Source organism: Thermobia domestica, chromosome 5 (assembly GCF_964235325.1).
Source record: "Thermobia domestica chromosome 5, izTheDome1.hap1.1, whole genome shotgun sequence".
In the NCBI taxonomy this organism is placed as follows: domain Eukaryota; kingdom Metazoa; phylum Arthropoda; class Insecta; order Zygentoma; family Lepismatidae; genus Thermobia; species Thermobia domestica.
The window spans coordinates 34,126,020-34,148,435 of record NC_137458.1 but is presented as its reverse complement, the minus strand read 5'-3'; the positions used below and the strand labels follow the sequence as shown (position 1 = coordinate 34,148,435).

At 39.0% G+C, this 22,416-nt stretch overlaps 1 protein-coding gene across 5 annotated transcripts in view; it reads left to right on the top strand.

The window, feature by feature from the left end:
• The window catches only part of LOC145685847 (TNF receptor-associated factor 4-like), a 122,101-nt gene that overhangs the window by 92,885 nt on the left and 6,800 nt on the right, over positions 1 to 22,416 (top strand). The window contains exon 1 of one of the 5 annotated variants that reach the window (XM_081758473.1): positions 15,005 to 18,659. The exons of the other annotated variants lie outside the window; for them this stretch is intronic. The gene's annotated coding sequence lies outside the window, so the exon portion shown is untranslated. Of the gene's footprint in view, positions 1 to 15,004; positions 18,660 to 22,416 lie in introns of those variants that run through there. 5 annotated transcript variants of the gene reach the window in all.

Here is a 22,416-nt window from a genome sequence, read left to right as displayed (position 1 = left end):
CCAAAGACATTGAAATATTTCGAAAAAACCCGATTAAACCCGAAAATACTCAAAAAACCCACATGGGCCCAGGTGGGTTGGGCTTTTTCAAAAAAGCCCGGGTTTTTTCAAACCCTGTCGTTCACGAGATTCTGGATTTGAGTTCCGGAGAAGCAAGGATTTGGCTAAGGCCAAATATTGTTAAAAGTTATAGAGCGCTGGCCAAACATGTTTAAAACTGCTCGGCTCGGGCTTAGGGTTGTCGGCCAGGGTAATCCGATACCGAGACAAACAGAGCTGATAGCTCAGTTGGGGCGAATCGATGGCTCATCCCAACCATGTGAGCTCGAGCATTTCGCTCCATTGAACTGAGTCGAGCAAGTTTACATCACTACCCGGGTTGAGCTTCTGTCTGTGCTCAAAAATTCGACCGTGCAGGTCTCAGCCTTGAAGGTAAGAACTAAAGTATATACTACTTAAATTGGTGCTAACGACATTTGAGGCCTCGTTATAAAATCCTTTGTCGTCTTGTTATCGAGACAAAACGAGACACAAGCAGTGTCCCCTCTCGTGAATAATATTAAAAGTATTCCACTTTATCGCTTACATTTCTCATGGCTTTTGCTTTCCAGTCTAATCATGCCATGATTTTAAAACGAGTTAAAATGAGCTGAACGTGCGAGCCATTTATCAAACTCGACTCAACTTGAAAGTCAACCTAAAAAATAGCGACTCGGTTCGGAACTCGACTCGAGAAAATTGTTTGACTCGACTCGGAACTCGATTCGAATTCGAGTCGAGTCGAGTTTTAGCTCGACTCGTACCCATTCCTAGAAGGCTACTCCTAACGTTGAATTACAGGAATGACGAAGTTTACAAGAAATTCTTGCTCCTTTTTGTTAATTCTTCCTCTGTCGGATTATATTGGAGGGGCGAGGACCCCACCTCTAAATATTGGAGGGGCCAAAAGTGTCCTGGCCCCCGAAATCGGCGCCTATGCTTCTAATGATTTATGAAGCAAAAACAGCAACAAATTACAAAGATGAAAGAAACATTATAAATGGTATGATATATATTCCCTATCGGACGAGTTCGTGTTTGTTTTGTTGAGTCGCTCTTTGTGTTTTTATGCTGTTATTGATGGAGTTGTAGAGAGGAAAGGTGATTTTCTGTTTTACTTTACACGGTGGCCAGAACTTCAGCACACTAAGAGTCTTGTTGTGTTATATCTAGTATTAAAAGTAATTGTTGTGCTATGAAGTGGAAATTGAAATTAAAAGGAAAAATCTGGACACGAAGTAACGCATTCGGATGTTAGGAGTACTGTATATATCTTTATAGAAAAGAAAGGAAAAAGGGCAATCATTAGAGCCCGGTAGTTTAGGCATTTATTTTATGTAAAATAGGCAAGCAAAATTGCATTTAAAATTTGACAAATGGGCACTGAAAGGCAAAAACAAAAGTTGTTACTTTTTATAATACTCAAACATTACATTATATTTTTCTTGTTTAGGCATTTATTTTGTGTAAAATAGGCAGGCGAATGGCATTTAAAATTTAACAAATAGGCACTAAAAGGCAAAAACAAAAGTTGTTACCGTCTAATACTCAAACATTACATGATATTTTTCTCTTGTTATATGAATATGTGTACAGAATGTTACAGTATATGCTGGTTGCACATGAGTACAAGATGCTTCTTTAAGTTATCAACAGTCATACTTAATCGCCTGCCAGAAAGAACGGTTTTTACAATAGAAAATGATCTTTCCACTTCAACTGAAGTAACTGGGGCGTACATAAATGAAGGTATTATAGATAGACTCATTTCAATATCACATTTTTCGCCGTTAAGAACATCACGAATTTTCAACATTTTTTGAAAATCCTCGTTAGCTGCCACAACACGTTTGCACTTTTCATAAACAGCCAGTCCCTTTTCCCCCAACACTTTTCCTAGCTGGTCAACTGTTTTCTGAAAGATCTGTAAAGATGTTGGAAGGGTTTCACCTCTTTTCCCTAGTTTCGTAATAGTCTCTGGCAACTTACCATAATGCACTGAAATGAATGCAAGATCACTGCTTAGATCTGAACAGCACAAAAGTTTTCTCACCTCGGAAACTGAAGCAGAATCCTCTTCTGATAATTGTTCCATCACAGCACGGATTGTTTCCAGGTTGTTTGTATAGTACACTGCAGCTGAAATCCAGGTCCCCCACCTCGTGATAATTGGCTGTGGAGGAAGAGGAAGCTTGGGCGTTATTTCCTTAAAAATCCGACATCGGGAAGGAGATTTCAGCCATAACCTTTCATGGAGTCTAGCGGCAGCTAATTGGGTACTTATTTATGTCTGTTAACTAATTTCATCAAGCCATATTACTCTAAAGAAAACTTTGAGATTTGTTTGTTATTTGCCTCTACTGCAATTCGATTCACCTCTGGTATTTAACGTAGTAAATAAAATATTTAACTTGATATCTAAAGAGCATACGAAGGCCCATTTTGCCGTGCGAAAAACGTTTTAGCCGGTGACGCACTGTCAGTGCATCCGTTGATATATAATGGATGTTAACGAAGTAGACCGACAAACTGAAACAGGTGATTCCTCACATCAAAAACGGAAGAAGGAAAAATGCTTATATGGACTTGTGGTCAGAAGTGCATAGTTTCAGAGCTAGGGCTGTTCAAAATCGTGGGAAAATTATCGTTGTGGTCTGAATATCTCCAAAACTATTAGCCATTGGGCTGACGCGGCATGTTATTGTCTCAGACTTGAAATTTGCTCTGTCATAACAGATAGGTCTTCCAACAAGTAACAAAAAGTCGATAAACCATTAATATTTTGAATACAATCAAGATGGTGAAGGATTTGTGTTATTTTGCGTGGTTCCAGAACTACTACAAACACTACTTGTAGTGGATAAAATGAAATTAATAAAATCATTACATCTGCACCTTCATGGTCCCCAAACTTGATCTGTGCGCCAAAGGATACAAATATTAATTATACTTCTTTCTACTCATACAAATTTCATCTATGTGATCTGATGACAATGTTCTCATACAAACCCATCTATTTCACTTCAGCTTCTCGCGAACATTATGATGATGATGATGTATCTATAGACTTTAACCTTTATGTTTTTTTGTTTGTTTCTTTTCAATTAATTAAAGAATTTGAACCCTTTTTGTGTTTTGCACTTCTGTTATCAGAGCATATATTTATACCGGGGTACCCTTAACTCATATTTACAATACGGGCAATGCGCTTTACCGATATCATTAGAAACAACCTGCAACCAACCACAAAATTCGTCGGTTGATTTCTACTCTTGTCTATAACGTTGGGCGTACTTTGCAGGCATTTACAGAACTGGTGGAAATCACGAAACCAAATTCACCACCCAGATAGCTTAGAGAGACAGATCACCCGTCAATATAATATTTTCTTATTTTCTCTCAAATTATTATTTCCCATAAGGTGTTCTGCAGGAGGGACACACTGTCAAGCTTGTAACTTTAAGCTTCAAAATTACCCTTACGATGACATATTGAGAAGATGTGAAGCAATGTTTCTCTCCTCAGAGGGTGGACGCTTAGAAAAATGAGGGTCGTAATAAGTTGATAAAAATGATACTTTTAAATTGTGTTGCTGTCAACTGATGAGAAACCAAGAGTTTGACATACATATACACACATTTTTTCTTTCTCTTAAATAATACCAGAAAATATAAGAAATTTCGATACCGATAGAGCAGCAATAGATTACTTAATGAAAATATTTCTTACAACAAGGATATGCGGGGCTCATTAGTACTAGATTGCTCACTACTAGTGCGTAGGTCTGGTTTAATTCCACGCATGGTAGTTTGTATGCTCCTACTTTGAGTGTCTTACTTATTTGTCTATAAACCAGGTAAATATTCATTAAGGCTGATAATATACAAAATCAATCCTATAACCAATTGTTCAAAAATGCTACTTTAAACAATATAAGGAACACACACACATTTATAATTGATTTATTTAACAAACTTCCAGCTACAGCATACGCCGCTGATTAACACTATTGAAGTGGTCAGCGGCGGGGTGTCAAACCACTGGGGTCACCAATTGAACTATCACACCGTAAGTCACTTATTGAAGGAGCTGTCAGTGTCGCGTATCTCAACCATACGTTTCCAGAATTAGGCTGAAGGAGTAATTAGGTAAAATAGTTAGAATACGGCTTGATTTTAATTATTTAAAGGAATTGCCTGACGGGTAAACTTGGACTTCGTGAGGTATCTCAAAGTCGATACCAATTTCATAAGGTGGAGAGATGGTCTGTTCTGTTCGAATAACTGTCAACTAACAATTAACTAGAACATAAAAGTTAATGAGAATTCAAAATATCTCTAATGTGTAGGTGTCTCTCAAATATATACCAGTTGAAGTGGTGTCAGCGCCAGGTAACTATTCCACCGTTGCCGACCAGTTGAAGTGGCCGACGGTGGGAAGGAAACTTAATTTGAACACGAAGGCCGAAAGGAAGAACAAAGTCTAGCGCCAAGAAGTAATTATTTGTACTGGGACAACAACCTTGCTCAATATTGTATGCACAAGCAATTTTTAAACAAAACAAAACAAAACAAAAAAAAAAGGCAAGATTAATAACAATGGAAATGAATTTGATTTAATAACGTAATTACTTACACCATAAAATTATAATTGAAAAGAGACTGTCAGGCTCTGACTATTCTTAGTCAACAATAGCAACATGTAATTAACTAACAACATAAAATAAGTTTGTTTAGTAATAAGTTTTGAGTCAATCAAAACAAATGAACGGACGAGATATTTGTCGCCAGCAACCAAGTTTAGACGGATCACCTTAATGACAAAATTAAAGATTTAATACAGACACTAGGTGCATGAATAGCTTATGGTCTTCTAATTGAATGCAAAAGAGAGACGCAACAAAATCAGAACAGTGAATAAATATATTATTTACTCACCATACAGCTGAAAAGGGGTGTGGTGATAACAACGTATGGAGCGTCGTCAGGTCGTGTCGAAGATGATGGTGAGCGAGGCAATAGTAGTTATCTAGAAGAAAATCATCGTTCCGAAAGACGAAGCGAAGTCCAAAAGATCCGAGCGGTTGATCTTCCAGTGGCGTAGCCGATTTCCTTCAGAGAGGTCAAATTCATAACTACAACAGGAATAGGCCGGTAGCTAGCCCAAAAATATAGAAGGGGGGCCTGACCAAATCATATTATAGTTCATCACCATATTGTAGTTCATTTTTGAAGTAATTCAGTTCATACAGTTGACTCAGAAACTAGAGTCTGAATTCTTAGAGGCGTTAAAGTCTCTAGCAGTGGTGTATGTGCTGGTCCTGCGTAATTAAGAATGCAGTGTGATATCAAAAGAGAGTAAGGGAAGTCAAATTAATGTATCAGAAGTTAACTGTCAGAATGTTTATGTTTCGTAACGTTTGAAGTAAGCTTTCAGCTAGCAATAAAGTTCTTAGTAATTATCACACACACTGAACGTCGGCTAGTACACTAATGGAGAACGAAGATGAGCGGAGTTCACTCACTGAGGCGGTGTACTAACACACTGAGAAACTACTGTATGTAATAATTTCTTGCTCTCCATGACTAATAACAAAAGTTAAAGTCGCAGGAAAAACTTTGAAGTTTGAAGGGCGTGGGACAGAGTCCTGACCTAAAGAGTGGCTTGAGCCCCTAAAGAGTTACAAGCACGATGTTCGTGCCTTGCAAAATGCAGATGGTAATCCCCCACAAAACGAGCTGGCATAGCTGTTTTCTCTTGAAGGATTTCCACACGGCCCTAATCACAGGCGTGGAGTGAGAAGTATCCTTCTCTGATATTACACATTCGTGTGCAAATAGGATATTCGTCTATTTCGGACTCAGTGTAAATTAGGTTAATGATAGTTGTGAGAGGTAATTCAGATTTCTACACATAAGCCGAATATTAGCTGATCTAAGCCTTCGGTGCCCTCTATAATAAAATATTCAAACTAAAGTTCAATAGGGGAACTGATATCCGCTACAAAATCGAGTTCTGGCCGGAAATTACAAATTATAAGGTGACACACATAGCTGTACACATGAGTCAGACTAATAAGTATACAGTGTCGAAAATAGAGAAGTGTATGAGTTTCGAGTGTCACCATTGGCGACAAAACTTTTGATTTTGCGTCTACGAGATTTTGCTAGAACAATTATATTGAAACAGAAACAATAGTTGCTTTCAGAAAATACACGGAGCACATTAAAAAAAAAAAAAAAAAAAAAAAAAAACCTACAGAGTGTAGAGGGCCGATGCCCGTCTACATCATCTGCATATCAAAATGCAGATGAGGGGCACATTTGCATATGTATATGTAAATAGGATGATTTGTGATTTAATTATTTGCTTAATATTAGTATATTCTGTGCATACTTATTGGATATTATTAGTATTGATGTGTGAAACACCTAGACTAGTACATAAATATTAATACAATATTGTATTATATTGTATTTATTTCATTGTGTTTATTCATTTATAGACCTTAGATAATGTATTAATGGGTTGCATATAATTACATCGTTGTTGCATAATGCATAACTAACAGGGGATGCTGGAAGATAATGAATATAAAGCAGAGATGAAGGATTAATTAAAGAGGAAATGAGGAGAATCTATAAGTTTCATACTTGATTTTCAGAACGCTTGGATGAGAGCTAGAGCTGAAAAAAAAGTTTTTTTTTTTTCTTTCCCGACTGACTGTCACCTATACTACAGGTTGGGAGGTCTATCTCAACTCAACACGGAAAGAAACACCCAGAATAGAAACTAAATAAGTATTGTATACCCAGGAAGTAGCCTAGAGACTTCCGTTGGTGAATTTACACTGGGTTTGATACAATGTGTTGAAACACGGAGTTCTTATTGTTTAAAATGTCATAAACTTTTTCACGTCTACATGTGAAAATATTGGTTTCTATACGTGTGACTTCCACTGCATCCAGCGTCAGCGTCTCTTCCTCCCCCCTTGTTCACCAAAAACCAGTAACCTGGCTAGCGAGCCTCTTGCTAGGTTCCCAGTAGGCAACACCAATTTGAAAATGTATACTTTAATTTGACTCATTTTCTGTGTTTAATATTAATATTTACGTACTAAGCTATAATCGTTCTTGGAAAGACCGCATAAAATTCTGTTAATTTTTAACAACGTGTTTCCCTTATCGAACAAGACACTTAGATCTTGTATTTGTGAAAATTAAATTTTTTTACAAAGATGTTTCCTTCAATCTCTCTCCAAGAAAGCATGGCTGCATTAGTAAGCAGACGGTTTGAACGACTGCCACAGTAATTGGGTAGAATGCTGCTTCTGAGGGAGATGACAGTTAATAAATAGTATCTATATGTAATCTTTGTATGTTTAACTTTATTTTTATGTGTAATATCTTATGTTTCTGTATTTCATTCATATGTAACTAGCAAAGGAAAACAAAAGTAGGCGGAAATCATACATAGTTTCTGCTGTGAGCAATAAGCTTCCGTGTTGTCCGCTATCAGGGAGGGGCAGCACGTATCAGCCGAGAAAGGTAAAGTTGGCTACGGATGGTAGCTGGAAGAAGGGCATTGACACGGGAGACCACCCGCAATATTCGCCGCAAGGCATGAACCCTTTGTCAAAGGGTGGTGGAAGAAGCGAGTTTCTTCGTTTCCTGTGTTTTGCCCGAAACATATACTCGTTTTCCGGGGAGAACAAGGCAGTTGAAGCTAGACTTGTGTAGTAACAAGAGGTAGTTTTGCAGTGTTAAAGGGAGTCATCCGACTTCCAGTACAGAGTTCAAGACCCAGGACGCGGTGAGAACAATTTCGGTTCCCCGGGATTTGTCCTGTGAACTACAGTATCGCGAGTGAGTTGTACAAAATTACTCAAAAGCACATGAAATAGTACAGTGATAAACAGTGTATAACTTAACTTATTTTAGTTATACGTCAGTGGTGCTATTATATTCAGTGAAAATGAAGCTTAACATTGAAAGTTAATATTAATTATTCTCCATTCTATGAGTGCTTAGGACATTCAGTAGAGATCAGATCATTTACTTTAGAATCTCTTCACAACCCCAGTGTTAATATGGGACAATTGCAGTTTCCGCAATATGGGAGAAAGATAGATCGTTACATATCTCAAGTAGAGATACAACACCGAGGCCAGTAACGCCATTATACTGAGCCTGTCCTTGGACAGTTTAGCACAAGGCTTACAAGTAACCATTTGCTTGTTTAAAATTGGAGCTACTGAACATTCCTTTATAGAATGCTTCACATTCAGTGTACCTTATCTTCTAGCAGAACATTTTTCATGTGGTGGAATGATCATCTTGGAGGAGACTGTGTCAGCGAATTGGAACGTTGAGTACGTCAAGTAACCTTTGGAACAGTGTATCAGCATATAAAATTTTCTTTATTTTTATCTTCCCGCTGTGTTGTTAGTTAACAAATAATAGTGAAATATAATTTTTCTTCGACTGTGAAATTGCTCTCTCCTCTAGAACTGTTAGAGACGAGAAACTAGAAAAGTATGAGGAGATAAAATAATTCTGTAAATATTTCTATAAAGTTTTTTTTTATTTTAAAGGTCAGACAGACCTTTTCAAGTTATCAGTTTATTCTCATTCATTTTATTTTTTTTTTAAGTGTGTTAAATATCATATATATATCAAATAATAAGTTATGTGTTTCATGTGATAGTGCACAAAAAGGGTGAAAAGAAATAGTGTATAATGAGTGATATCATCTCATCTACCATGGTTGGGATGCCTGTTTTCTTCATGGAAAATAAATCTGTAAGCTCTTACCGGAACAACTGTGTATTCAATTGCTGTAGGGTGAGTACCTGCACTAATGACAATTTTGTTTCAGGAGTGTGATTCAAGGAGACATTTTCCCCTTGATTGTGTATGTTGACCATCTCTCTGCATGGGGCTCAGAGAGAGAAGACTGCCCAAAGAACAACTAACAACCATGAAATAGTGAGATCATTTACAGGCTGCTACCTGTAAGATTTAAATTATAGTTTTTTTTTTCATAAATTTGAAAATTATTACGGACTCACTATTTATAGCATCCTTGAGCATGGTTGTTAGGCAGATGGCCCTGAGATCTGCTGTTCTACAGAAATAATTAATATTTGCTCTACCGAATTCATAAGAGAGTGGCGGCCCTGACAGGAGAGAACCTAATCTCCAAGAGGGAATAAATAACTACGTTTATAATATTTCAGATATTTGCATTTTATGTAAATCTTCAGTTAATTAAATATTCCCAGCCACTCTCCTTCAACAATTTTTTTTTTATTTATTGTGTTGGTGACGTTAGGTAAATAGTAGCTTCGGCTCTGGCCACCTAGCACCTCACAATAATAAGTGGCGACCCAGCTATCGGGCTGGAACTTCACGTGCTGTGTTAGCCACAATAAAAGTGGCTACCCAGCTGCAGGGCACGATTCTTCACGCTTCTGCGCCACAATCTAAGTGGCGCCTTCAGCGTTAAGGGCAAGTGAGTATAATCCCATATACTCAAATGGTCAACATACGGCTTGTGTAAAATTTCGGTATATGTGTTGTTTTTCTCTCCCCGAAAAGTTCCAAGAACGTAGGTGTCTTGTGTTTTTGAAATTTGTTTATGTTTGAATATTTTTGTCTTAACATTAATAGAGAATTCAATTATTTTGAACTTTGGGGGGAAGAAACCTTGTAAGTCCGTTTTACTCGTAAATGGTGATAACGCGAGCACAGGCTCGAAGAGTTAGAAACATGGATAACGAGTTTGTTTTTGAAGAGTTCGCTCAGAGAGCTGGGGAGCTCTCAGAGGAGAGTAATGGTATTGACGCGCAGAGCGCTAGCGAGCGTCCCGTCAGCGTTGTGGGAGACGCTGATGCGGTAGAAACGGTTCCGCCAGGCCCCAGTAGGGAACTGGAAGTACCATTGCGGGAGGACAGGGAGGAAACCACAGAAAATATAGAACGACGTGTTAGCCCAGCCATTAATGTAGGTAGCTCATCTGGAAATATGAGTACTATACAGTTAGCTTCCATTTTGGATGAACTAGTTAGAAAAATAGATGAAAGTACGAGAAGACAAGAAGAAAATAATCGAAGTTTAAGGGAGGATTTGAATTTAAAGTTAGTAGAAAGTTCTAAGGGTCTGGAAAAGCTAGAAAAGAAAATCGAGGAAAGTAATAGTACGCTAGAAACTAGTTATCTGAGACTAGAACAGGCGGTTGAGTCCAGTAATGCTCGTCTTGAACTCCAGATGGAGGCTGTGAGTTCAAGACTGGAGCAAAGTGAGCGTCAGCTGACGGAGCGTCTAGAGCTCACGACTGCAGAGCTTAGGGGGGAAATACACCAGGCCAGAGAAGAACTGTCTGCGCGTGTAACCGAAACTTCTAGCAGGATTGACGAAGTTCAAGAGAATGCTTCTAGCTTAGCCAGACAGTTAGATGAGAATTACACCGAACTGGCTGAGAGTGTTAGACAGGTCTCGTCTCGCGTTGAACAGACCACTCTAACCTTAAATAATCAGGTCAGGCGAGTGGAAGTGAATTTCGCTTCCCAACTAGCTAGGATCCGGGGGGAACTAGAGCAGGAAACGCCACTCGATGAGATAAGGTCAGAATGTAACGGCAGCATCCAACAGATGCAAGAGACCGTTCATGACGTGTGTGCTCAGCTCGAGAAGAAGATGGAGGAGTGGAAGAGCTCCATCCAGAAGGAGACCAGTGAGGTGATAGAAGGGAGACTCGCTAACATCTCTGTCTCCGGCACACAGGAAAGGCCAACGTCACAAAATGACATCTCGAGTCGCGATCTGCCTGGTTCTCAACCTGGGAACCTCGCTACTTCCCGCGAGACAGAACCTGTCCCATCGACGTCTCGCTCATGCAATCATGAGACGAGACAACACCTCGCAACAGCCTTGGGACTAATACACAGGGATGTCACCTTACCAGTGTATTCTGGGAGCGAATCTGAGACAGAAACATACAACTTTCTACAAGACCTCGACCGGTACTTTGAGGTCACTGGAGTACCGGACGAGATGAGGCTCAGCTTCATACCGCGAGCGATCCGTAATACTTGCTACCAATGGTTTCAAGTTAACCGTAACAAGATTCACAGCTATGAAGATTTTGTGCATAACTTTAAACAGTGCTATCTTAGTGAGGAGCGACTGGCGAATCTAAGGGCAACGATCCTCACCTCCCACTTCGACACCCGTGTACACAAATCCCCAGCAGAATATCTGCTGGATTTGTTACACAAAAACAGTATTTTAGAGCCGAGGATGTCTGACGCTACATTGTTAAAGGTACTTCCGCGTCATTTCCCGAACTGGCTGTTTAGGGCGATAGTCTCTTCTCGCCCAAAGACAATAGCCGAGCTTCTAAATCTTGTTCAGGAACTGCAGTCGTCGATGACGAATCGCGACCAGTTCTTTCAGGGTAACCAGAGGAAAGGGGTCAACATGCTCCAAGTGAGCATCGAAAACGAGGACAATAACCCCTCTGGCCACAGTGGTAAACACGCTGCTCGTAAAAAGAATAGAACGAGAGAAAACCAGCGTCCTTACCAGAGAAAGAGACAGCAAACCACGAACCAAAACAACAACCACCAGCGATCCCCGCCTCGCCACCAGAGCAGCGGAAGTGGGTCGTCTGGCTGGTCACGTGGGGGGAACTCCCACTCCTCTCACAACAACAACGTTCGTGGAGCCCGAGGTAGGAGGGGAGGTATGCGCCAAACGGATAGACAGCAGGGAAATTCCTTCCGTCACGAGGACCAGGAAATCCAGCTGTTGGAGCACTATGACCGAGCGCCTCCTCCTACCAGTCAGAATCATAACATGACCAGGAGTAACCAATCCTCTTCTTCTGCTCCCAGAGAATGAGGATTGTCCGCATGTACTTTGGACAACGGTAGGATGACTATGGAGAACACGAGTACATCTGAGTTGACAAATAGAAATTCCAAGTATGTGCGTAATTTAGAAGAAAATGGAGAAAATATTCATTCATATGACAATACGTGTGAAACCGCAGTGAAAGAGATTTTTGACAATGTAGTAGAAAAAGAAGAAGAAAATTGTAATATTTGTTCAGATATAATAGCAAAGAAGCATTTTAGTGAAGGCATGTTCAAAAATAAGTTAACCTTGTTAAGTAGGACAGGAGAACACATTGATTTAGATAGGGCTGTATATGAAGAGGCCAATGGCATTTTTAAGAACTTATTTGATTCAAGTGATGAAGAACTACCCAGTAATAACGTCATCTCACTACCAGAGATTAATGTACTTTTGTTTGGAAAGGAAGTTAATTCATTATTAGATACAGGAGCTACTTGTTCTGCTATCTCTAAAGAAATTTGGGACTCCGTCTCAAATAGCCACCCCACACCCGCATTTTTGAGTGCTAAGAATATACGGGTTACGTCTGCTTTCGGAAGTAAATCAGCGACGATCATAGGCCAGACGCTGTTAGTCATTCAGATACATGGGAAGGAATTTCATACATTAGGCATCATTATATCAGGTCTTAATAGATCTTTGATTTTAGGTTCCAACTTCTTTACAGAATCTCGTGCCGTGTTAGATTATGATACTGGCCTTCTACATCTCAAACATCCTCATGATGTAGAAGTCAAATTTAGATCTGTAGATTGCGAGACTGAGGATCTAGTAGTTCGATGTTTAGAATTGAATGGTGAGTGCGAGAAACCATATAGTTTCATTGAGGAGTTAGATAATTTTGAATGTAATTTTTCCCCGTCAGATGAAGGACGGAAGGCCATACGGGTTAGCGCACAGGATGAGCATAAGACCTGCAGAGAAAAGGCTGCTCGCGCCCCGAACTTGGATGATGGGAGATTCCCAAGTGCCCAAGAAATGGCAGTTCATGTTTTCCCACCAGAAGAGTGGCGTAAAGTGAACACACGTGCCTCCCATTCAGATATAGAAGATTTTGTCGCGAACTACTCAGATCTCTCAGCCTCACAAAGAGAGAGTTTGAAAGCTGTACTTTTAAAGCACCAGGCGCTTTTTGATATCAAGCCAGGTTGCATAACTAACTACGAGCACGAGGTTGGAGTAACGGACGAACGTCCAATAAAAACTAAATTGTATCCTTACCCAAAGAAATTCAGAAATTTAGTATCGAATGAAATTTCGCGTTGGGAGGCCTGGGGTGTGATCAAAAAGATGCCTACTGCTTTTATAAACCCTCTGGTAGTGACGCCAAAGAGTGATGGACGTATTCGTGTCTGTATAGATGGCCGAGCTTTGGCCAAGATTTCAGGGGATCTCTCTGACAGACCTATGCCACCCCTATCTGTTCTCCAAGATATTTGCGACAACTCTTGGTTCAGCTGCGTGGATGCAACTGAGATGTTTTTACAAATTAAGGTCAAGGAAAGTGACCAGAAGTATCTTGGTTTCCTACATGAAGGCATTTCATATGTTTTTCAAAAACTACCGTTTGGGACAAAACAGAGCCTTGCTTCTTGCGTAAGAGCATTAGATATGATAATTGGATCAGAAGCTAGAGAGTACTGCGGCGCTTATGTAGATGATTTAATTCTAGCCGACAGGAGCTTCGAAGATCATATGGTACACCTCGACAGAGTGTTGGGTTTACTCACTGCGGGCGGCCTAACTCTCAGGCTGAAAAAGTGTAATTTTGCGAGAAAATCACTTAACATACTTGGTTTCCATCTTTCGCAATCCGGTATCGGCAAAGATCCGGCGAAAGTGAAGGCGGTGTTAGATTTTAGGACACCACGGAACGTCAAGGAACTGCGTTCCTTCATTGGCTACTGCCAGTACTATCGTTGCTTTAGTAGGAAGTACTCGGAAGTTCTCCATCCGTTGTTCCAACTGCTAAAGAAGAATGTTAGATTCAAATGGGAACCAGTACATCAGGCAGCTATGGACAGGATTAAGCAGATCTTCCAGGAGGAAGTAGTTCTGAAAACCGTCCTGCCTGACAAGCAACTGATTCTCGAATGTGATGCGTGTGATATTGCGTGTTCTTCTCTATTGTACCAGCGTGATGACAATGATGATATCCGTGTCATTGCTTTTACATCACGTGTGTTCAATGCCGCACAACGCAACTATTCTATAACGGAGAAGGAATTTTATGGACTCATAGATGGCGTTGTTAAGTTTAAGCAGTACTTAGTTGGTACTAAGTTCATAGTACGCAGTGACCACCTTGCTCTTAAATTTATTCTCTATTGTAGACTTACAAACCAGCGTATCACCCGGTGGGCGATGTTACTCTCGAATTTCAATTTTGAATTCCAGTTTGTCAAGTCAAATGAGAATCTGAGTGATTATCACTCTAGGTACCCTCCTCACACAGAAGAAGACCTCAGTGTTGCACGGAAGCCTATCCTCCAGGAGTCGCTGATGTCCATCCTGACGGAAATTCCATGTGAGTTGAGGAAGATGATAGCCATACTACCGGAGATGCAGTCTTCAGATCCTGTCTATGGCAAGATCAAGAAAGACGTCGAAGAGAAGACGGACTCACCAAAGGTGAACGGTGCTTGTCACCGTTTTGAAGTTTTGAACGGGCGCTTATGCAAGCGTGACCGGGAAGGAGTCCGAATTTGCATCCCAGAAGTGTTAGTAGTTCCACTGCTCGATTATTACCATTCAGATCGAGGGCACCTGTCGGCCAGTAAACTACTTCCGCTTCTAACAGAATTCTTCGTATGGCCAAAGATGAGAGCAAGTGTGAGGCGTTTTTGTGCTTCCTGCGAACTATGCCAGAAGAGCAACCCCCCTCAATGTTATCGTCCGGGACCACTGAATCCCGTGGTAGTTCAGAAGCCAGGCTATTTGGTCTGTGCTGACTGGTTAGGGCCTCTAACCAAGGGAATTGGGGGAGTCCACTACGTATTAGTATTTTATGATGCTTTCTCCAAACTAATAGGATTGTACGCATGCAGAAAGGCAAACACTACCACTGCCATAAGGAAACTCAAGGAGTATCTGAAGGTTAATCCTAGTGTGGAACTAGTCTTAACAGACAGAGGGTCACCTTTCCAGTCTAACCGCTGGAAAACAGAATTAGCAGATCTTGGTATCAGGCACATCACTTCGACACCATATTATCCGCAAGGAGAAATGGCAGAGGTAGCTGTCAAGGCTACAGTACGTTTGCTACGTAAATTGTGCCATGATAACCAAAGATTGTGGCCCAAATACTTGGAAAAGATAGAGAAGTGCTTGAATTCCGCCAAACACCTGACCACTGGCGTGTCAGCCTTTGAGTGCCACTTTGGACAGTCTATGTCAAGAGACATAGCCAGGCTGTTTGATATCCCAGAAGTGGATAAGCGCCATGACGTGCAGTACTATGTAGAAATTGCTAGAAAGAACCATAAAAGGACTGCTGCTGCACGAAAACGCAATTTTGACAAGTCACACCGTACTGTAGAGTACAAAGTGGGTGATCTTGTTCTAACTAGAGTTTTCCCCAAGTCGGATGCTCTAGCAGGTGTATCGAAGAAGCTCTTGCTCTTGTACTCGGGACCGTGGCAGATTGTCGCCGCCACTGGTCGAAACATGTACACACTAGGGGATCCAGCGACTAAAGAAGTGAAGATGACAAGGAATGCGTTTCTATTGAAACCATACATCTCTAGTGACGAGAAGGATCAAAGTGGTACTGGTACATAGAGAAGACACAAATCACACATATATGCATCACGCAACCGGAAGTGACAACTAGTGTATATAGTGATAGTGTTAGTGTATATTTCAGTGTATGAGTGTGAGTGTATGTATTGGGAACTTATGTCATTTATGTTCATGTAATTCAGGGAACACTGAATTCTCTTATTTAGCTTTTGATTATTGATTTGCATTTATTATGTTTATTGTGTGTTTAACATTGTTTTTTTTTTAACCTTGGATGTATTGTGAAATTCTAATATTTCAGGAACAAAAATGTGCCCTCCATATGATCTACGTCCTGTACTAGAAAGTACAGCACCTAGAATCATAGGGGGGAAATTTATGTAGAGGGCCGATGCCCGTCTACATCATCTGCATATCAAAATGCAGATGAGGGGCACATTTGCATATGTATATGTAAATAGGATGATTTGTGATTTAATTATTTGCTTAATATTAGTATATTCTGTGCATACTTATTGGATATTATTAGTATTGATGTGTGAAACACCTAGACTAGTACATAAATATTAATACAATATTGTATTATATTGTATTTATTTCATTGTGTTTATTCATTTATAGACCTTAGATAATGTATTAATGGGTTGCATATAATTACATCGTTGTTGCATAATGCATAACTAACAGGGGATGCTGGAAGATAATGAATATAAAGCAGAGATGAAGGATTAATTAAAGAGGAAATGAGGAGAATCTATAAGTTTCATACTTGATTTTCAGAACGCTTGGATGAGAGCTAGAGCTGAAAAAAAAGTTTTTTTTTTTCTTTCCCGACTGACTGTCACCTATACTACAGGTTGGGAGGTCTATCTCAACTCAACACGGAAAGAAACACCCAGAATAGAAACTAAATAAGTATTGTATACCCAGGAAGTAGCCTAGAGACTTCCGTTGGTGAATTTACACTGGGTTTGATACAATGTGTTGAAACACGGAGTTCTTATTGTTTAAAATGTCATAAACTTTTTCACGTCTACATGTGAAAATATTGGTTTCTATACGTGTGACTTCCACTGCATCCAGCGTCAGCGTCTCTTCCTCCCCCCTTGTTCACCAAAAACCAGTAACCTGGCTAGCGAGCCTCTTGCTAGGTTCCCAGTAGGCAACACCAATTTGAAAATGTATACTTTAATTTGACTCATTTTCTGTGTTTAATATTAATATTTACGTACTAAGCTATAATCGTTCTTGGAAAGACCGCATAAAATTCTGTTAATTTTTAACAACGTGTTTCCCTTATCGAACAAGACACTTAGATCTTGTATTTGTGAAAATTAAATTTTTTTACAAAGATGTTTCCTTCAATCTCTCTCCAAGAAAGCATGGCTGCATTAGTAAGCAGACGGTTTGAACGACTGCCACAGTAATTGGGTAGAATGCTGCTTCTGAGGGAGATGACAGTTAATAAATAGTATCTATATGTAATCTTTGTATGTTTAACTTTATTTTTATGTGTAATATCTTATGTTTCTGTATTTCATTCATATGTAACTAGCAAAGGAAAACAAAAGTAGGCGGAAATCATACATAGTTTCTGCTGTGAGCAATAAGCTTCCGTGTTGTCCGCTATCAGGGAGGGGCAGCACGTATCAGCCGAGAAAGGTAAAGTTGGCTACGGATGGTAGCTGGAAGAAGGGCATTGACACGGGAGACCACCCGCAATATTCGCCGCAAGGCATGAACCCTTTGTCAAAGGGTGGTGGAAGAAGCGAGTTTCTTCGTTTCCTGTGTTTTGCCCGAAACATATACTCGTTTTCCGGGGAGAACAAGGCAGTTGAAGCTAGACTTGTGTAGTAACAAGAGGTAGTTTTGCAGTGTTAAAGGGAGTCATCCGACTTCCAGTACAGAGTTCAAGACCCAGGACGCGGTGAGAACAATTTCGGTTCCCCGGGATTTGTCCTGTGAACTACAGTATCGCGAGTGAGTTGTACAAAATTACTCAAAAGCACATGAAATAGTACAGTGATAAACAGTGTATAACTTAACTTATTTTAGTTATACGTCAGTGGTGCTATTATATTCAGTGAAAATGAAGCTTAACATTGAAAGTTAATATTAATTATTCTCCATTCTATGAGTGCTTAGGACATTCAGTAGAGATCAGATCATTTACTTTAGAATCTCTTCACAACCCCAGTGTTAATATGGGACAATTGCAGTTTCCGCAATATGGGAGAAAGATAGATCGTTACATATCTCAAGTAGAGATACAACACCGAGGCCAGTAACGCCATTATACTGAGCCTGTCCTTGGACAGTTTAGCACAAGGCTTACAAGTAACCATTTGCTTGTTTAAAATTGGAGCTACTGAACATTCCTTTATAGAATGCTTCACATTCAGTGTACCTTATCTTCTAGCAGAACATTTTTCATGTGGTGGAATGATCATCTTGGAGGAGACTGTGTCAGCGAATTGGAACGTTGAGTACGTCAAGTAACCTTTGGAACAGTGTATCAGCATATAAAATTTTCTTTATTTTTATCTTCCCGCTGTGTTGTTAGTTAACAAATAATAGTGAAATATAATTTTTCTTCGACTGTGAAATTGCTCTCTCCTCTAGAACTGTTAGAGACGAGAAACTAGAAAAGTATGAGGAGATAAAATAATTCTGTAAATATTTCTATAAAGTTTTTTTTTTATTTTAAAGGTCAGACAGACCTTTTCAAGTTATCAGTTTATTCTCATTCATTTTATTTTTTTTTAAGTGTGTTAAATATCATATATATATCAAATAATAAGTTATGTGTTTCATGTGATAGTGCACAAAAAGGGTGAAAAGAAATAGTGTATAATGAGTGATATCATCTCATCTACCATGGTTGGGATGCCTGTTTTCTTCATGGAAAATAAATCTGTAAGCTCTTACCGGAACAACTGTGTATTCAATTGCTGTAGGGTGAGTACCTGCACTAATGACAATTTTGTTTCAGGAGTGTGATTCAAGGAGACATTTTCCCCTTGATTGTGTATGTTGACCATCTCTCTGCATGGGGCTCAGAGAGAGAAGACTGCCCAAAGAACAACTAACAACCATGAAATAGTGAGATCATTTACAGGCTGCTACCTGTAAGATTTAAATTATAGTTTTTTTTTTTTCATAAATTTGAAAATTATTACGGACTCACTATTTATAGCATCCTTGAGCATGGTTGTTAGGCAGATGGCCCTGAGATCTGCTGTTCTACAGAAATAATTAATATTTGCTCTACCGAATTCATAAGAGAGTGGCGGCCCTGACAGGAGAGAACCTAATCTCCAAGAGGGAATAAATAACTACGTTTATAATATTTCAGATATTTGCATTTTATGTAAATCTTCAGTTAATTAAATATTCCCAGCCACTCTCCTTCAACAATTTTTTTTTTTATTTATTGTGTTGGTGACGTTAGGTAAATAGTAGCTTCGGCTCTGGCCACCTAGCACCTCACAAGAGCTGGGATATATTGAACGTCCACAGTGAATCATAGGTCAAAAGATTACAGTTTCATTTTCTTTCCCTCGATTGGATTAACATGGGGAAAGAGAGAGTTGAGATGAGAGGATTCTCACGCACTGTTACGTAATACATAGTTTTCGATTTAAGTTTCACTAACAATTAATACTTCCCAAGTGTAACACTCCGATTTTGATAAATTTGGCAGGTAGATACTACGCATGAAATAAACGAATACGTGATTTTTATTGTGTGCGGGAAAAAAGTTTTAGGGGGCAAAAGCCACCACCCAAAATTTTGAAAGTCAACGCCCGAAAGGCAAAAACAAGTGAACCGAAGGCAACAAAATTGTACACACATAGTGTAGACTTAAAATGAGGGAATAAGTGATTCGTATTTTCCTGGAAAAAATGGTTAGGTGGGGCACGGACCCCTCCAAACCTTTGAACACGAAATAACAAAAGTGCTAATAACTAGGCTATGTCACATATCTGTAAAGGACATGAAGAATTGCAACAAAACTTTGTGCAGGGACAATACGCAAAAAATGAACGAATACTTTTTTTTTTCATTTTCTGCAGAAAAACGATTTATGGGAGCAAAAGTCCCCATCCAAAAATTTTTAAATTTGGTGCCCGAAAGGCAAGAAGTGAACCGAAGTGAATGAAATTGTGCACACATATTGTAGACATAAAATGAGGGAATACACGGTTCGTATTTTCCTGAAAAAAAAAAAAAGAAAAGAAAAGAAAAACGTTCGGGTAGCACACAGACCCCTCCAAAACTTTGATCCTGAAATATCAAAAGTACTAATAACAAAATGTCAAAAGCGCTTAAATGACATGAAGAATTGGAACGGCGTATTGTGTAGGTGACAATACGCAAAAAATAAACGAATACGGGTTTTTTATTTTCTGCGGAAAAACTGTTTAGGGGGCAAAAGCCCTCACGAAAATTTTAAAATTTGAGGCCTAAAAGGTAAGAAGAAGTACATCGAATTGAACGAAATTGTGCACAGAAATTTTAGACGTAAAATGAGGTAATAGGTTTTCGTATTTTCCTGAAAAAAAAAGAAAAAAAGCAGTTGAGTGGGACACGGAATTCTAAACCGTTTATTACGAAATATCAAAACTGCACGTAAGCGTACCTCAGAAGTTCCTAAAGAATATGGAGAAATGCAACGAAACTTCGTATAGGGACAATGTGCAAAACAATATATACAAAGTACTTTTATTTGTGCCGAAAAACAGTGTTGGGAGTGTTGGGGCCTAGGCCCCCTCCGAAAAAAGTAAATATTACCGTAATAGCGCAGGAAGGCGTGGACCCAATCAAATGAAGTTGTGTGTAGATATTATAGAGACCCTGTGTAAAATAAGGCCTTTAGTGTTCCTCAAGTGTCCCTATCCTTTTTGATTTAAATTTGGCAATTCAACAGCAAACCGGAAATTAATCGACACGTGCTTTTGTTTATGTGGGAAGATTTTCTAAGGGTTAAAGGTGCCTCCAGAAATACTACAAAATAGGCTCTACTGTTTGTGCTTGTTGTTGATCTGCCAAATTTGAAGAAATCGGATGGAGACACTTGTGAAACACGAAAGGTCTTATTTTACATATAAAATACAATATCTACATTCAATTTCATTCACTTCGGTCCACTTCTTCTTGCCTCTCTGGCGTCACATTAATAAATTCTGGATGCGGGCCTTTGCTACCTAAAACCGTTTTTCCACAAAAAAAAAAAAAAAACCGTATTCGTTTATTTTTTGCGTATTGTCACTACACATAGTTTCGTTGCAATTCTTCATATCCTTTACACACATCTGACATACTGTTACTAATAGATATTTCGTGATCAAACATTTGGAATCTGTTTTCTACAAGAAAACACGAATATGAATCACTTATTCCTTCATTTTACATTTACAATATTTGTGCTCAATTTTGTTCACTTCGGTCCACTTGAAAGTGGTGGCTTTTGTCCCCTACAACTTTTTTCCGTCGTTTATTTCATATGTTGTATCTACCTGCCAAATTTTATCAAAATCGCAGTGTTACACTTAGGAAGTGTTACTTGTAGTTTACACCAAACTGAATTAATGCAAAATAAAGATATAAACACAAGTAGAGTAAAAGTATCTGAATTAACTGTGTAGTAATAGATGATAATAACCTCTAATTATGCTATTGAAACCATGAAAAAGCAAAATTTAACCTCGGAAAAAATGAAAATATTCAAACCACTACACTATAATCAATAGTAATCAACATAATCTTCAACAATAGTGAGAAATTAAGTCGTCCAAAAACCTGTACTAAAAGTACGGTATTCACCTTGAAACAAATTCTCAGTCAGGAAGGCCAGCTCATGGATTCGATGCTCATACGTAACAACTGCCGGTAAGAGCTCTACCCACTGGCCTATCCCCGTTGTAAACGGAAGTATTTTCCGTGTAGCCAGTGATACTATTAATCATAATCCTCTTACCTTAAATTTTCTGTTCTGTATCAATTTCATTTTTCTCATTCGAAGTGTTGTAAAGATAAAATAGAAAATACTTACGTAAGTTTTGAAGCTTAGTAATACTGCATTAGATTAAATTTGAGTTATTTTATATTTTATTTTATTTAGCTTATAATCTTTCTACTTTCCTTGTACTTTCCTTTGTATATAGTATCGTATTGCAATTTTTATCTATTAGATTTACCTTATAGCATTTTGAGTGCACTGACTGTGATTATTTCTTTCACACGATAATTGATAAATATTTTACTGAAATATCAAATGGTTTCATTATAATACTTGAAAATAAGACTTCGAAGTATAAAAAATAGAGAAAATAGTTTATTATACGTAACTCTACCTCCATTTTTACGCTGTTGCGTCATTTTCCTGGAATCTAGGCGTGATTAAATGTATCCTATATATAAAGGTAACCAAGAAAGTTCTGACACTTTTTCACTCACCACCTTCGAACATCGATATATGTCACGTAAGACATACCTGGGAGATCCAAAATAGTCCCCATCAGCATCAATGACCTACTGTCCACGTTTTGGGAGGCCATGGATTCCATCGCGGTACAACATGGTGGGCCGTGAAGCGAATAAGGTATCAACTGCATTTTGTATCTCTACTAGAGATTTGAACTGGCGTCCTCTAAGGTGATTGTGCAAGGAGTGGAACACTTGATAATCGGACTGTGCAGTGTCCGGCGAGTAT